Below are 18104 nucleotides of genomic sequence, written 5' to 3'. Positions count from 1 at the left end.
AAGACGGTGTTCACATAACTACCAAAATTATTGATGACATCCTCATCGAAAAGAAGGTTAGTGAATACAATCTCGAGGAAGAAGCCACAATGAATATAGCCTCCAAGGCGGAAATGGTTCTCATAAGTGCACTTGCGGAAAAAGAATACAAAAGAGTAAATAATTGCAAGTCAGCACAAGAGATGTGGAACAAATTAGTGGTAACCTATGAAGGAACCACTTATATAAAAGATTCTCGGATGGAAACATTAATCCAAGATTATGAGAACTTTAAACTCCAAGAAGGAGAAAATATCATCGATATAGAAACAAGATTTACTCGTATAATCGATGAATTATCTCAACTTGGAAAGAATTATACTCAAAATGAAAAGAATAGAAGAGTTCTTAAATCTCTACCTCCAAGTTGTAAAGTCAAAGTTACTACTATAAAAGAGATGCACAATCTAAATGAGTATAAGATTGATAACCTCTTCAGAAATCTTCGTGCTTACGAAGAAGATAATATTCTGGAAAAGGTTGCTCCAAAAGTGGAGGACAAAAAGAAAAATATGGCACGAAAGGCCATATTAATAGATGAAGATGAAAACGAGGAGGAGTTAAATGAGGAACTTCAAAATCTCAATGAGAGTGAAATTGCTCTTCTCACGAGACAACTCCGTCGTGTGCTTCAAAGCAAAGCTCAAAGATACGGAAAGGGCTTCCTAAAATCAAATAATCAACAAAGAGTTTTTAACTCTAACGGAAGGCCTAATTACCCCCAAAATTATTCCTCCAACAATAAGAATAATTTTCCGTCAACGAGCTACAACAAAGGCAAAGGCAATCAAAATATGAATACTTATAGTAATGCCAATGTCTCTACTACTCATCCCGTTTACATTCCTCCAAAACCAAAAGATGCATCTCCGGAGGAAACACAAGATGTGTGTTTTGAGTGTAAACAACCCGGTCACTATAAAAGAGAATGTCCTAAACTCTCAAAGGGACGAAGTCTCGTGGCTGAAAATGGTTGGGATTTGAGTGAAGATGAAGAAGCTCCGGAAGCTAGTAAAGAAGTGGTGAATCTATGCTTGATGGCTCTCGGAGAAGAAACTACATCTAAAGAAGTCTCCTCTACAAATGAAGAGGTTTGTCTTGCCGCGAAACAAGACTTATGGTACCTTGATAGTGGGTGTTCAAGACACATGACCGGCAACAAGTCACTCTTAAACAACATTAAAAAGGTTAATGCGGGTAGCGTAACATTTGGAGATAATAGCAAAGGAAACATTGTCGGCATCGGGGATATCGGAAATGGAAAGGTTAGAATTTCTGACGTACAACTAGTCACAGGACTAAGGTATAATCTTCTCTCCATTAGTCAACTATGCGACAATGAATACAAGGTAATCTTCTACACTACTCATTGTTCAATATTAGATAAATCCGGAAAATTGGTTCTCACTTGCCCCAGAAATAAAAATGTTTATATATGCGACATGAGCAAGCAAGTGAGCGTATGCCTAATCACTATAAATGATGATCCATGGCTATGGCATCGAAGATTAGGACATGCCAACATGAAGTTAATAAAAAATTTATCAACTAAAGACCATATACGAGGTATACCAAAGTTAAACTATCAAAAAGATCATACTTGTGAAGCTTGCGAAATAGGAAAACAAATTTGAGCCTCTCACAAAGCAAAATTTATGGTATCTACCTCAAGACCTCTCGAGTTATTACATATGGATCTTATTGGTCCGGTTCCTATACAAAGTCTCGGAGGTTGTTCATATACGTTGGTAATCGTAGATGATTATTCACGATTTACGTGGACGGAATTTCTCAAAGCCAAAAGCGATGCTTTTGAATCCTTTTCCTCTTTATGCAAAATGATTCAAAATCAACAAAATATGACCATAGTCTATATAAGAACTGATCATGGTAAAGAATTTGAGAATTCCAGTTTTACCAACTTTTGTGATGAACATGGCATCACACATAATTTTTTCGCTCCATATACCCCACAATCAAATGGAGTTGTTGAAAGGAAAAATAGAACACTCCAAGAAATGGCTAGCACAATGCTAAATGAATATCGTCGACCAAAATATTTTTGGGCCGATGCCATGTCGACGGCTTGCCATATTCTTAATCGGGTTTTGCTATGACATATAAAACAAAAGACTCCTTACGAGCTCTATTTTGGCAAAATTCCAAAGTTAAGCTACTTTCGAGTATTCGGAAGCAAATGCTTCATATTAAATTCAAAAGAATACCTTACAAAATTTGATCCTAAGTCAGACGAAGATATATTTCTTGGATACTCGAATAATAGTAAAGCTTACCGAGTGTTTAATCTAAAGTCTCCTGTGGTGGAAGAATCAATGAATGTAGCATTTGATGAAAGTAAACCACATGCGAAATATAAATATCTTGTTGATCAAGAAAATGTCAAGAAAGATGATATTGAAATTATCATTCGATAATTTGAGAATATGGATCTCGAGAGTCCTATCAATAAGAATCCATTAGAAATAGACGAAAAAGAGGATGAACTACCCAAAGCCATTCCTACTATAAGAAGTCATCCACTTGAAAATGTTCTTGGAGACTTAAGGAAGGGAGTTCAAACGCGGTCACAAGTTTAAAACGTTGTGAATCATCTTAGCTTTTTATCTCAAATAGATACTAAGACCGCTAACGAGGCTTTATTATACGAGGATTGGATCTCTGCAATGCAAGAGGAACTACTCCAATTTACTCGAAGTAAAGTTTGGGAACTTGTCCCAAAGCCTCGTGATACCTGTATAATTGGCACCAAATGGGTATTTCGAAATAAATTAGATGAAAATGGAATGGTAGTTCGAAATAAAGCAAGATTAGTCGCACAAGGATATACCCAAATGGAAGGCATAGACTTTGATGAAACATATGCACCGGTAGCAAGAATAGAAGCAATAAGAATGCTACTAGCCTATGCATCTCGTAAAAATATCAAAGTATATCAAATGGATGTGAAATCTGCATTCTTAAACGGGATATTAGAAGAAGAAGTATATGTCAAACAACCTCCCGATTTTGAAGATGCAAACCATCCAGATTACGTCTATAAATTATATAAAGCCCTATATGGGTTAAGACAAGCTCCACGAGCTTGGTATGAAAGGTTGAGCAAGTTTCTATTAGAAAATAAATTTAGAATGGGAACAGCCGATAAAACCTTATTTACGTGGCAAGAAAATGATGATATATTGCTCGTACAAATTTACGTAGATGACATCATATTTGGTTTAACAAATGATGCACTATGCAAAGAATTCTCGGAAAATATGAGTAAAGAATTCGAGATGAGTATGATGGGAGAATTAAACTTCTTTTTAGGATTGCAAATAAGGCAATCAGATGAAGGCCTCCATATCTCTCAATCAAAATATTCTAAAGAGATGTTGAAAAGGTTCGAAATGGAAAATGCCAAACCCATCTCTACTCCTATGTCTACATCCAATAAATTAACGGAAGATCCAAATGGAATTCCTGTAGACACAAATAAATATCGAGGAATGATAGGTAGCTTGCTCTATATCACTGCAAGTCGTCCCGATATTCAATATAGTGTTTGTAAGTGTGCTAGATTTCAAGTCGCACCAAAAGAATCTCACTTATCAGCAGTAAAAAGGATATTGAGATATCTTAAAGAACCACTGATGTTGGTCTTTGGTATCCTAAGAGCATACCATTTGACTTAGTATTTTTTTCTAGATTCAGACTATGCCGGGCATTTAGTTGACAGAAAAAGTACTAATGCTACGTGTCAGTTTCTCGGTGGATGCCTAGTTTCTTGGTTTTCAAAGAAACAAAACTCCATATCCATCTCAACTACAGAAGTTGAATATATAGAAGCTGCAAAGTGTTGTGCTCAAATATTATGGATGAAGCAAACACTGGCTGACTATAATATAAAATTTGAAGTGATCTCAATATTATGTGATAATACGAGTGCTATTGATCTTAGCAAAAATCCCGTATTACACTCAAGATCTAAACATATAGATGTGAGACATCACTTTTTACGTGATCATATCAATAAAGGTGACATAAAAATGACTCATATAGATACTGAGTTCAATCTCGCTGACATATTCACAAAACCATTGAATTCCAAAAGATTCACTAAACTCCGCTTGGATTTAGGAATGTTGGAATCAATAAAATAGATAGACAATTGTATTTTTATCTATCTGTTGGGTTATTTAAGCCTATCTCATGAATAGGATATTTTCTCGATCGAGTTATTGAGTCTCGTAAATTCAGATTTGTCAATAAAGAATTTATTGATCGGATTTATTGAGATCTTATATAGCTTTGATTAACCGAGAAAATAAACTGTGCAAGTAATTATATAAATTACAATTGAGATTTATAAAGGCTAAATATATATATATATATTTTATTATTTGGGTATATCAAAAATCTATTTTCAAAATATATATACAAATAAATATTTGTTTTGGATTAAATGTTATTTGTTAATCCAGCCCGAACAATATTCAAGGCCCAAATGTTTTATAAAAACCTAAAATCCTATCTATATATTTATATAAAACCCCAGCCCAGAATTTTATTCAGCCCATTTTTTATAAGCCCAGAAAATTAAAATGATTTAATCGTGGCCATTGATCATTTGCTTAGATCAATCTAAGCCATCCATTTCGGTTAATATAAAACCGAACACACTGTTTGCACAGTGCATTCGTCTTCTCCCCTAACCCTAACCCTAACCCCGTCTCACTTGTTCTCCGCCTCTTTCTTCTCTCTGTAAACCCTAGATCAATTTCATCGTTTTCTTTCAAAAATTCGATGAATATAAACAGATACTATGCTTATTTCTTATATCTCGTCATTTATAACATACGATTGATGATTAATCGTGTTTGGGTTGGATAAACAAATGATTTCGATGATAAAAATCGATGATTTCTATATGAATCCATCGAGAATCATCAAATCAAACATTCAAATCGTGTTTATATACATATATACTTTCATTTTTGATTCGATTATAACTGATTTGATGAACCCTACCAGTTTATTGAGACAATATGCAGGAGAAGAACAGAATCGAGCCTACAATCAAACAGAAATGAAGAAAATGGAGTGCATGCGGTATTTTGGAAGTTGACTCAGTCCGCGACTGAGTCAACCAGGTAAGACCTGTAAGCCAGGCCAGGCTATAGGCTCAGGTATGAACAAATCGAACCCTAACAGTGTGCTACTGATTTAGTTCTTGTGAAATCGAAGAGTTGAAGCTTCTGTGATTGAAATTTATGAAGATATATGTGCTATTTGCGGAGATTATTTGAATGATATGATTAATTCTTTACGAAATCAACTTGGTTTATCAATTGATTATACGAGTTCATAAACTGAGATATTTATATATGGTTGTTGAGGAATTTCTTGAAATATGTTTCAATTCTGATATGAACAAAACGTTATTTGTGATAATATTTGATAAAATATAGTCAATTATGTCTGATTAATCAAAACTGATGTATGTTGGATATTTGTGAAATTTGTTCCTAAAAACTGCCTTATTTTGATTTAAAGATAACTCCCTGTGAAATATAAGTGAAAAATCAAACTCAGACAAGTGTTTAAGCATATGGGTTCTTAATCTGAAGTATATGTGATCTTAATTGAGATATGTGTATGAATGTGGTTAATATTTATCACTGATTTGAGTAAACCTCCAGTTAAGAGTCACTTGGTGGGATCAATACTAAAAGCTGTTTATTAGTATGTCTGTGATCAAAATTGAAGTATATATCTAGTATGTGAACTTTTGACTGACTCTGGTTTTGTGTCATCTGGGATAAATCAAATTCAGTATAAGTGTTTAAATATATGTGATCATAAATTAATATATATATATATATATATCTGTACTATGTATAATTGTATTTTAGGTATGTCACTGTTTTGACCATAATAAAACTCCAAGTGTGATTTATTAGGTGAAATCAAGACTACAGTTGATTATGTGCTAATTGTGATAAAAATTTATACATGTGAATTGCTAGTGAATTACTGTGCAAAATGTATCTTGAGTTAACTGCTGTTCTGAGTATAACAGTCCTGTATGAACTAATTTGATATAAATTGATTAAAGTGTGAACTTTTCTTGATAGAATCTGATTCAGTGAATAAGATGCATAAATATTGCTTTATATTGTATGATCCTAAGAAACTATGTGGTCTTATTGAAACAGATCTTTTAATTCTCTTAATCCAAATAACTCAGGCTTGATAATACTCATTAATGGGATAAAGTCATCAACTTGTTATTTATGAATGCTTACTGATCCATGGCTGAGTTAATATTTTTGAGAAATTAAGTGCTTAACAATGTATCATGTATCTGGATTCATTGTATCCTATCAGTATCTACTTGAATCAATCTACAAGGTGTCCTATGCTTATGATCTTTTGAAATCTGTGCACTTATTTGATCTGTCAGATTTATTTTGAATTCAAAATGTGATATACTTCTTGATTCATTGAACTTCTGTGTACTTCAATCTTCATCTTTATCTGTGATATATATGTACTCTTGTACACTATGATTGATTACACTGTGATGATTTACTGTAGATTAATGTATGAATTTAAAGGTTTAATGCAAGAAATGAAAACACAAGCACACACTGCCCTCACAGAAAGACCTGACAAGGGAGCCTTGAGCACCTCTGTATCTGGATCACTGCTGTGATTAATGGCCACTTAGAGATCTTAGGAAGAACACTCTAAAATACCATGAAGAAATTATGTTTAAATCCGACTTAGTGTTTATTCTGTGTAATTGTGTGATATTAATTGCTATCTGAATTAAATGGAATTGCACATGTAATATAAATGCATCAGCTTCGTTAAATGTGATATTACTCTCATAAATTCCTTATCATTTAACATAATCTACCTATAGATATAAATGCATTATTCTGTGTTAAAAACAAAAAGGTTATTTCATTAATATCTGTGAAAAGGTGCTGCACTTTTTGCATATTCAGGACAGCCATCTGAACACTCTTAAATGCACAATTTGTCATCTTACTAAAAGTCTATGCTGCACTTCACCTTTATGTCACACAGTTTCCCAAAATCTATGTACTATGTACTTAAAACAGTATTAAAAAAGTATAATCAGACACTTCTGTCACTATTTTCCTATAACTGCTATAAACATATCTTGTCCTAGAATAACTAAGTAAATACCTAGGATTTGGACTTATGTGACACTGCATGCTTTGGCAAACTGCACTTAATGATAAATACTGTTCATGAACAGTAAAAATGACTTTGAAATGAAATTATTTTCTAAACTGATCTTGGATTTTGTGCAATGTGCATGCATATATACTTGTTACTTGCTGCATTCACACACACTCAAACACTTAGAAAAAGGTTATCTTCTTTACTTTACAAGTCATGAGTCCAAATGCAATGCCATATTACCCCAGACCTAGACCAGCCATCACCAATCCATATCTACTACAAGATACGGAAAAGAAACAGTTTATTCACCACAAAAATTCTGCCTTCAAAACTGTAAACACTTCCCAGTCCAGAAATCCTATCCAGAGAGTCCTGTCCAAAAACCCTAGAAAAGGATTTAGAAATCACACCATTCCATTTTATCAAAGCAGAAAATTCCAGATCCCAAATGCTCAAAACCCTACACCCTCTAAGCCTTTTCAAGCTAGAGTATACACCAGGAAATCAAACCTCAGAAATGAACCAAACACAAAAATAAACACAAACAGTTCCAAACCCCCTCCTCCAGACCTTGCAAACCCTTCCAACTCAAAAAAATACCTAGACCTTGTCCAAAATGTCCAGCCTGACATTTGTGTAAATCTGACTGGTGAAGTTGAGAAGGTAATCAGATCTGCTAAATGGGATGGGTTAGTCTTTCATTTGTGTAGACAGTATTTCATACATCTGATGGGTGAATTCTATTTCAATATGAATATCATTAAGGGAGTAGATGGTTTGCTGCATTCTACTACAACTGTGAACAAGAAGGTTATTTGCTTTGATAATAAGAGTCTAAATAAAGCTTTGTATTTACCTTTACACCTGTGTGAACTTCCTTGTCATGATATTTACTCATTGTTTGTCTTTAACAAAGCTGAGTATGAGTTAATGTTGGGTGTCTTCTGTGAATCTGATGTGCCTTTAGGGTTGTGTGATGTTAACTGTGGTATCCATTTTAAGCATTTTAAAGGGGTATTTCAACACTTAGCTTTAATAATTAGGGCCAATATGTTACCTAAGCCTAATCAAAGCAAGTATTTTGACTTTTATGATGCAAAACTCATTTACCTCCTTTATAATAACAAGATAAACTTCAGTATATCCTATGTAATCTTGTTAAACATGATAAATGCTAATATGGTAGGATATATGCCCTATGGTCTTCTCATTACATCCTTCTTTCTGATATGTAATGTTCACCTTCCTGAAAAATTTGCTAACTTGGGTGATTCTCATATCACCAAAGACCATATCAGACCTCAGATCTCCCTTAAAACCTGTGAACCTCAAGAGGTTGAACCTACTGTACTTCCTCCAGTACTTAGAGAAGAAGACATCTTCCTCTCAAATTATAAGTCTGTGAGAGTCATGATTAGTGAGCTTAAAACTGAACTTAAAAAGGTTAAAACAGAAAATAAGGAGATTAAGGAAAAGGTGACTTACCTAGAAAGTGTGACTATATCCTGTAAGAATAGGATTTCCTATTTAGAGAACCTAGCTGGATCAAACCTAGGGGAACCTAGTTTGACTGACCTAGAGATGGTGAACTCATTCCAAGTTCCAGTCTCAAATGACTTAGATATGGTTCAGGAATTAGAGGATATAGGCATGGATGCTAGAGGACCCCCCCATTCAACTCTTACCTGATTTGATTCATGTTTGTGATGTGGATGGAAATGTGATTGGATGATCTGTGTTTGCTAAACTTGAAGTGGTGTGTGATTCTGTGCTACTTAACTCTGCTGATCTGATGTTAACTTTTGTATCTTTAACTTTGTTTGTAATGAATGGAACTAGCTGTTGAACTTGTAACTTTCTGGAGTGTATGCACTCTTTTTGCTTTGTAATGTTAAGAGAGGTGCAAATGTGTGTTCTCTTTAATCAGTGAACCACACTGATTGAAATGGAACATTTTTGGTTTCTTGTGAATATAAAATTTGCATTCTGTTACATTCTCTTGCAGTACTGTATTTATGCCTTTATGGATCACTAATATGCATCTACAGGTACTGTGGTCAAGTTACTAAATGGTTGTACTGGTAATTTTAAAGAAATGATTTCAGTTTGCTAATAATTGAGTTAGTTAAACGGTTTGATATCTTAGAAGTACAACTGCCTTGTTTAAATCTGACTAGTCTACTAACCAGTTGTATTCAGTCCACTAGTTCAAAGAATATATATGGATTAGCAACTATGTATACTAATCATTTTTGCAGATTAACAAGTTCATTTCTCAAAAACTCACACAGTGCACAAACAAAATGCAAAAGAAGTGTATTTGATAACTACACACTCACACACATCACTCAGGTATGAAAGGTACACACTGTTGGACTTATTCAAATTGTATTGTAATTATCGTTTATTTAACTTATAACGTGATAAGTTAGAATCAGTTTAGAACAATTTAAATGTAAACAGTCGGTTCCTTAGATTGTAGTAGTATTTATCCCATATAAACTGCAAGAATGGTTATGAGTTTTAGATAAAAAGCACTGCAGTAGCATGTATTAGTCTTCTGGATCCGTAAACAAATACAAAACATAGAATGTATTAGGCCATCTCATGTGTAACAATTTCTAGTGCAAGACTGTACTCTGTATTATTTCTGTGCAACTCGAAAGGGTCATACGTACTTCTACTCAATTATCATGCATGCAACTAAACTAGTATATGTTTGATAAACAGGTTTATGTTAGATAATTCAAGTTTAAAAGGATTTGTGTAAAACACGTTTGTATTTTCAGTCAAACTCTTTTTGTGATTGCTTAAAACAAAACTAAGGTTTTTAAGTATGCTTTAATCAAGATTTAAAATCACAAGATGACATGCAGTTGAACTCAGTTAAGGTCTACAAAGTCTGATATATATTGGGTAATTCTTTAACAAGCTATGCATAAAAAATTCTAATCACAACACTAGTTTAAAAGGTATAAGTTCGTAAATGGTTTCTTATACAAAGAAGTTACTTCTTTAAACTAAACTGCAGTTAGCCTGTTTTGGCAAAAGTCTTAAAAATCCGAAATTATGCATGCAACAAGGCCAAATAAAACGTGTACTAATGAATTACACTTAACATGTTTTAAGGTCTATAAAACTATCATTGTTTGATTCAAACTATGTATGCCTAAAATCTCACATGCTTAAATCAGAAATTAACCTGCATGAATGAAACTGAAAACCATAAAGAAACTACTTGCACTTATTCCATGTTTTAACATGATCATATTATTTCTAAATTGGGATTCACCTACTTTTTGTTATCTTCCAAACAAAAGGGAAAGAGAATTTAAAATGTTCTATTATAAACTAAAGGGAAATAAAAAAGGAAAAGAGTACTTAAATGAATTTAGCCCCCTCAATTTTTCAAATGCATGATTTTGCTAGATTATCACTATGCTTCAATATTTCTGAAATATCTAACAAGGTTTTGCAGGATTTATCCTAAGAGAGGAATCAAGCTGAGTCCCTTAAACTGTATGTGCAAAAATATTTTAAAACTCATGCATACACCAAGGGGAAGCACACACTTGAAAATTTTAAATTTTATGTTTGTTTGGAAAATACCAAAAAGGGGAATATTGAAAGGATATCTTCGATATATTATTTATTTTGGTATTTGTACAATTAAACATAAAATTTAAGTACACTTAGATCCTCTCCATTAGGACATAATTTTAATTGATCCACATCAAAGTCAAATAGTCAAACCAGCTAAATTATTTTCAAAGACTATTTATAAAAAGAGACATTCCATTATTCTAAAAACAATCAAAATTATATTTTATGGAATATATCTCTAAGGAAATTTGATCAAATAAGAAATATCAAGTTATGATATTTTTTAGATTACAGTTGCAACATCAATAAGGCAACAAACTCGAATAAGGAATATATCAGAAATCTTCTTTAGAGATCTCGTGCTAAATAAAAAATATTTTACTCTTCGCTCCAAAATATATCTCTATATATAATCAAAAGGGTTTTTATCCAAAGATTATTAATATTCATGATTGGAATATTAATATCCAGTTCTGCAACTCAGTTATGTATACTTACAGTAATTTTCTTCCGGTTCGTAAAATTAGCATCTCTCGGAGAAAATCATTCAAAAATACTCAAACACATTTCCTATCCTCCAAATATATCTCACATATTAGGAAATATATTATAAGTATTTATACAAGTCAAAACTTTAGTCAAAAGATCTATCTCCTTTATTTTAAGACCAATGGTATTTTTACTCGGAAGAAAGACTGATAGAACATTTTTATTTTTAGATAAAATACTTCCACATTCCAGAATGACTTGAAATTTTATATGGATCATTTAAATGGTATTTTATAAGTATGGTAAAATTTTTGTAGCATTCAGAGAATTTTTATCCGGGCACAAAAATCGAGGCAGTTGGTCCCATAGTTGACCACGTTTGACCTAGTTACCATTGACTAAAGTTGACCAAACTTTTCAGGACATCATTTTGTAATATTTAGATAATTATCATATTTTTTATGATATTTATTTAAGAGTTTTTGGGGTGGTCATAATTAATGGTGCTTAATCCTTAATTAAAGTGATTAAAGAATGATTAAAAGAAAAGGAGAATATATATTTAATATATATATTTCAGCTGGGATTTAAATAAATACTAGCTTGTGTTTCCTTCCCACTTGCAAAGAAACACAACCTACTTGTCATGTCATCAATCCATGTGATACACTCCATCCACCATCCATTCCTTCTCAAATCTCAACCATTCATTCCACCCAATTTCCTCTATAAATAAACCCCCACCCCAACCCATTTCAACCAAGCTAAAGAGCCAAATATTTGCTGGAATTTTTTTAAGAAGTGCCTCTCTTCATCTCTTTCAAATTCTATACACACACTTCTTCTCAAAAACCTTCTCTCTCTTAAATATATACACATATACTTAAGGTTTTTGATATCCAAGCTTAGCTTCACCCAACCAAGCTTGTTCCCACCAAGTGAGCTCATCCACCACCACTTTCCGGCCTCCCGAAGGGCTGCCCAAATTCTTCCATAATGCCAAATTCCAGCCGAACCTCCGGCGAACTTTTCCGACCGTTTTCCAAAAGTGGTGAGTTTTTAGCTTCTTCTTTGGTTTTATTTATTTTGAGCTTTGTACTTAATTTCTCTACTTCATCTCAAGAAGATCTATAATATACAAGTACTTAAATCTCTAAATAACTCCTCATGAGTGAGATTTCATAAATCTCTAAATAACTCCTCACGAGTGAGATTTCATATTTGACATCACGAGTTGGTCAATTATTTGCACTTCATTTATCTCGACCTTGACCAACATATTTCGTGAATATAGTATCATTACGAAAGGTATCATCTTATAACCCCTTCTAGCATCTTCAGTGTTCCGGGGGATTGTAAGTCGATCAATAGTGATCTTCGTAATTTTGTCAAATATAAGAGACGGATTAAATCACACGAGTTGGCCAATTACTCGCACTTCTATTATTTGGATCTTGGCCAACGCATAGTTCGTGTATATAGTCCAATTATGAAAGATATCGTATAATTCACTTCTAGCACCTTAGTGTTCCGTGGGGTTTTTATTCGATATATATAAACTTCGTAATCATCCGTCTAAGCTTCAAAGGTGGATTTAATCACACGAGTTGGCCAATTACTTTGCACTTCATTTATCTCGATCTTGGTCAACGCATAGTTCGTGTATATAGCATCATTACGAAAGGTATCACTTATAACCCCTTCTAGCATCTTCAGTGTTCTGGGGGATTATAAGTCGATCAATAGTAAACTTCGTAATCATCCACCTAAACTTCAAAAGCACAAATTCAAAGCCAATTACTCGTACTTCTATTCTTTGGATCTTGGCTAAGAATCATAGAACATATAAAGTTGCTTGAAGTTAAAAGTATACTTTGACCGCATAATCATCAAATCATAAGTATACTAAATCCATAAGCCTAAGAGCTTAAAAGGATAGGTACAATTCCGAGATTGTAACCAAAGTATTCTTCGATCCATAAATACATAATCAAAAGAAGAAGAATACAAATGAAGTCGTAAGCTATAGTGTTTATACATATATATACAACACTTTGTATTACTCCCATAAACATATATTTTACGGACTAATCATACGTATACTTGACATATAAATATATATTCCGAGTTAAGTATACGTGTTGAGCTTGAAGATCAAAAGAAGTCATAATCCTTATTGATTATATATATATAAAGGACTTCTTATATTACTCCGATTAACACATAATCCATAAAGACGGAGTAATCAAAAGTATACTTGATATAACATTTTATATCTCAAGTCAAGTATACATATAGAGTATTAATATTCTTATTTGGATATTATACCATCTTTGGGCTAGTACTGTAATATACTAGTTCAACACATATTTTCTCTATACTTTGTGTTTTGTGGATTGTCTTATCAGTTTCGCAGTGAGGTGAGGTGACGTGAGGTGATCTTCGTTCTAAGACCCAAGTCTCATATGCACTAGCGGGGAGTTAGTCGTATTTGCACCGTGAAGAAGAGGAAAGACCCAAGACCGGATACTAAGATCCGAGACCGGTGAAAGCTAAGGAAGCCAAGTCCACACAAGGGATCTACATCAACTTTGAAGAGATAGCAGGGAGTTATTGTCTAAGATAAGTTGTGTATGAACTACATTTATTTTGAGGTGGTGACCCTTGTGTTACGCACCAAGATAAATATTTGTAAGGGTGTAAAGGCTTCTCCGCCTACTAAAGGAGCGAGTTTATATTAAGGGAAAATCCCGAGTCCGGGAGAAGAGATCGGGGACTGGAGTAGGGGTGAGCGGATCTATTAGAGGTTGCGCCATCGCGAACCAGGATAAAATCACCGTATGGTATTTTCTTTTCTTGCACTTTATTTTCAGCACATATAAACTGCATAACCACTCGGTAAAGTTTTTAAAATGCCATAATAATTTTTAAATTGGTAATTAAGCTATTCAACCCCCCTTCTAGCTTAACATAGCCCTCATACGGGACCTAACAGTATTACTTGTGTTTGTGGAGATATTTCATCAGGAATAAGCCTTGGTATGTGTTTGGCATTGGAAGTAGGAAGTTAGGAGCAGAACGCAACAAAAAATGGGAGCAAAATAATGATTTTTCTAGTGAGGTGCTGGGCGGCCGCTCAGCCTGGCTGGGCGGCCGCTCAGGAAGCTGGGCGCCTGCTCAGGATTGCTGGGCGGCCGCTCAGGGGCGTAAATTAAAATACTGATTTTTAGACTCCTGATTCTGTTGGACTTCTGGCTTCTGAGTTAGCTGGGACTTGTGGGGCTTCTATATAAGTAGTTTTCAGAGACGTTTAACAAAATAAGAATCATGGTATCAATCAAGGAGCAAGGAGAGAAGGAAGAAGACCGTTTTAGCACATCACAATGAAGAAGATGAAGCATACGTTTTCTTGTGATTCTTTTATTCGTTGTAGCAGTGGATGCTAGTTTTCTTTACTTTGAACCTTACTACTCTTGTGATGTACTCTGGTTTTATTAAGTATATTTTAGTTTATCTTTTGTGTTAATATCATGTTTTCATATGAACTCATGGTGACGATGAGTTCTATCATGGGCTAATCGTAATCATGGGGTCGTAACGGATTTACTATGGAATTCTTTAGTTAGTTGTTTAATACCTTAGTGTGTGATGATTGTATGATATCTAGCATAGGTTGCGGTTATTCGTCTTATGTGCGTCGCGAACATATAAGATAGGGTGTTAATCTCTTATGAAGAGATGGTGGATCTTGAGGTTTAGAACTTGCCATGCTAGCATAGTTTCATGTTTGTGTATGCATGATTAGTGGGTAACTCTAACCGTTTTACTTGCCCTGTGTAATCATAAGGAATAACTTGTGCTTAAATCGTTATGTTGTCAAATTCTGTAGACATATAGGGTCTCAACATAATTGATGCCTATTCAACTTCTATCTTAATTATGGATGTTTGGTAGAATTGTATTAGTACAACGAAAGTTGGCTTTTATCAGTTTCGTGTTGTTCGATTAATATCATCATCGTTACATGCTAAGGATAATGACAATGACAATTGAAGGAAGTAGTAATGAAGTTATGATCTCATGTGTGTTTAATATTATTAATTCAAGTGTCAATTAAGTGTTTAATTCTCGTAGTTAATTACAGTTAATAATTAGTTAATTAATTCTAAGTGTTATTGTCTTGACATTGAGAAGTAATCATGCATTGGTGAGTCAGTGTTAATTGAACATAATTAGTCTGAGTCTCTGTGGGAACGAACTAGAACTTATTCTATATTACTTGCGAACGCGTATACTTGCGTGAATATTAGCGTGTGTTTTTCCGCCTAACAAGTTTTTGGCGCCGCTGCCGGGGACTTGGCGTATTTGTTTAGTTTATGTACTTACCATCAGTGGTCATTAGGGCTCATTGATTAAGATGTGTTATTTATTGTTTCTGGTTGTGTTTCGGGTACTTTAGCGAGCGTTTATGCAAACACGTTCTCGTACTCGCAAGAGGACTTTAGATACGGCTGAGGAGACATACTCAGTTCTTGATATTCCGGAGAAGATAGATTTTGAAAATTCAGATAAAGAGAGGGAGCAGAAAGAACCAATAATCATGGGTGATCGTATAGTTCCAGCAGCAGATACAACTCTTATGGATTTTTCTCGACCTAAAATTGATGACATTCATTCAAGCATCCTTCATCCGGCTATTCAGGTTAACAATTTTGAAATCAAGCCGGGCACTATTCCAATGGTGCAGAATTCTGTTTCTTTCAGAGGTGCTGCGATTGAAGACCCCAACATGCATATCAGGAATTTTGTCGAGATCTGTAGTACTTTCAAATATAATGGTGTGACTGATGAGGCTATCAAGCTGAGGCTTTTCCCATTCTCTCTGAGGGATAAAGCTAAGGACTAGTTATATTCTGAACCAGCTGGGTCCATCACTACTTGGCAAGATCTTGTGCAAAAGTTTCTAGCGAAGTTCTATCCAATAGCGAAGACTGCGACTATGAGGAGTGCTCTTACTCAATTTGCGCAGCAACCAACAGAATCTATGTGCGAAGCTTGGGAGCGCTACAAGGAGATGTTGAGAAAGTGTCCACATCATGGTATGCCTGACTGGATGGTGATCACTGGTTTTTATAATGGTTTGGGGGCCCAATCTTGGCCCATGCTTGATGCAGCAGCTGGAGGCGCCTTGTGGGCCAAAAGCTATACCGAGGCTTATAATCTTATTGAAACTATGGCTATAAATGAGCATAAAACACAACTCAAAGGATGATGCCTGGGAAGGTAGTAGGTATTCTGGAAGTTGATGCAGCTACTACTATTGCAGCGCAGCTCCAAGCGCTGTCTTTGAAGGTCGATTCTTTAGCCACCTATGGAGTCAATCAGATAGCTATGGTTTGTGAGCTTTGTGCAGGTTTTCATGCTACGGATCAGTGTTCTCTTGTTAATAAATCTGTTCAGTATGTGAACAATTATCAGCGACCGCAACAGCCTGTGCCTGCTATTTATCATCCTAACAACAGAAATCATCCCAATTTTAGCTGGAGCAATAATCAGAATGCTATTCAACAACCATATCAGCAAGGCGTAAGTAAACAGTTTAATCTACCTGAATTCCATTAACCACAACATTATGCTCAAAGGCAATCATATCCTCAACAAGGAGGTGCTGCTCTACCTTCTAGTGCTGATTTCGAGGAACTCAAGCTGTTGTGCAAAAGTCAGGTTGTTTCTATTAAGACCTTGGAAAATCAAATCGGTCAAATAGCCAATGCAGTGCTCAACCGTCAACCTGGCACACTTCCCAGTGATACTGAAGTGACAGGCAGGAAGCTAAAGAGCAAGTCAAAGCTATTACCTTAAGGTCTGAAAAAGTTGCTGATGCTGAAAAAGCGAAAGACGGAGAAGCTGAAGTTGTTGATGAAGAAGAGAAGCAAAAAGAGAAAGCGGCGGAACCAAGGAAGACTACTGTTGAACACACTCTGCCTGAGGGTAATATAGGGGAGAAACAGCTCTATCCTCCACCACCTTTCCCTAAGAGATTGCAACAACAAAAGCGGGATAAGCAGTTCGGTAAGTTTCTGGGAGGTGTTTAAGAAACTTCACATCAATATACCTTTCGGTGAGGCTCTAGAGCAAATGCCTAGTTATGCGAAATTCATGAAGACTATTCTTTCAAGAAACGTGAAACTGGATGACCTTAAGACCGTTGCTCTAATGGAAGAGTGTAGTGTTGTGCTGCAACAAAAATTACCCCCAAAGCTTAAAGATCCAGGTAGCTTCACCATTCCTTGCACCATTGGCAAGTTGTCTTTTGACAAATGCCTGTGCGATTTGGGAGCAAGCATCAATCTGATGCCGTTGTCTATCTTCAAAAAGTTGAATTTTCCTGATCCAAAGCCCACCTACATGTCTCTACAATTGGCTGATCGTTCTATTACATATCCATGAGGCATAGTGAAGGATGTGTTAGTAAAGGTGGATAAGCTCTTCTTCCCTGCAGACTTTGTCATTTTGGATTTCGAAGAAGATAAGAAGATTCCCATAATCTTAAGAAAACCTTTCTTGGCTATAGGCCGTACCTTGATAGATGTGCAGAAAGGTGAACTTACTATGAGAGTGCAGGATCATGATGTGACATTCAATGTATTCAAGGCGATAAAATTCCCTACATAAGATGAGGAGTGCTTAAAGGTGGATTTGATCGATTCTGCGGTAACTTCAGAACTTGATCATATGTTAATGTCTGATGC

General features: G+C 34.9%; 1 non-coding gene across 1 annotated transcript; it reads right to left on the bottom strand.

The window, feature by feature from the left end:
• Positions 1–16348: 16348 nt before the first annotated feature.
• LOC141662653 (small nucleolar RNA R71) lies at positions 16349–16455 on the bottom strand. Its single transcript, XR_012550756.1, has one exon. It is a non-coding gene; the product is annotated as a small nucleolar RNA R71 (small nucleolar RNA).
• Positions 16456–18104: the final 1649 nt, after the last annotated feature.

The sequence above is a fragment of the Apium graveolens genome, chromosome 5 (assembly GCF_009905375.1).
Source record: "Apium graveolens cultivar Ventura chromosome 5, ASM990537v1, whole genome shotgun sequence".
NCBI classification, from domain to species: domain Eukaryota; kingdom Viridiplantae; phylum Streptophyta; class Magnoliopsida; order Apiales; family Apiaceae; genus Apium; species Apium graveolens.
The sequence above is the reverse complement of the archived record's forward strand: the minus strand, read 5'-3'. Positions and strand labels throughout refer to the sequence as shown.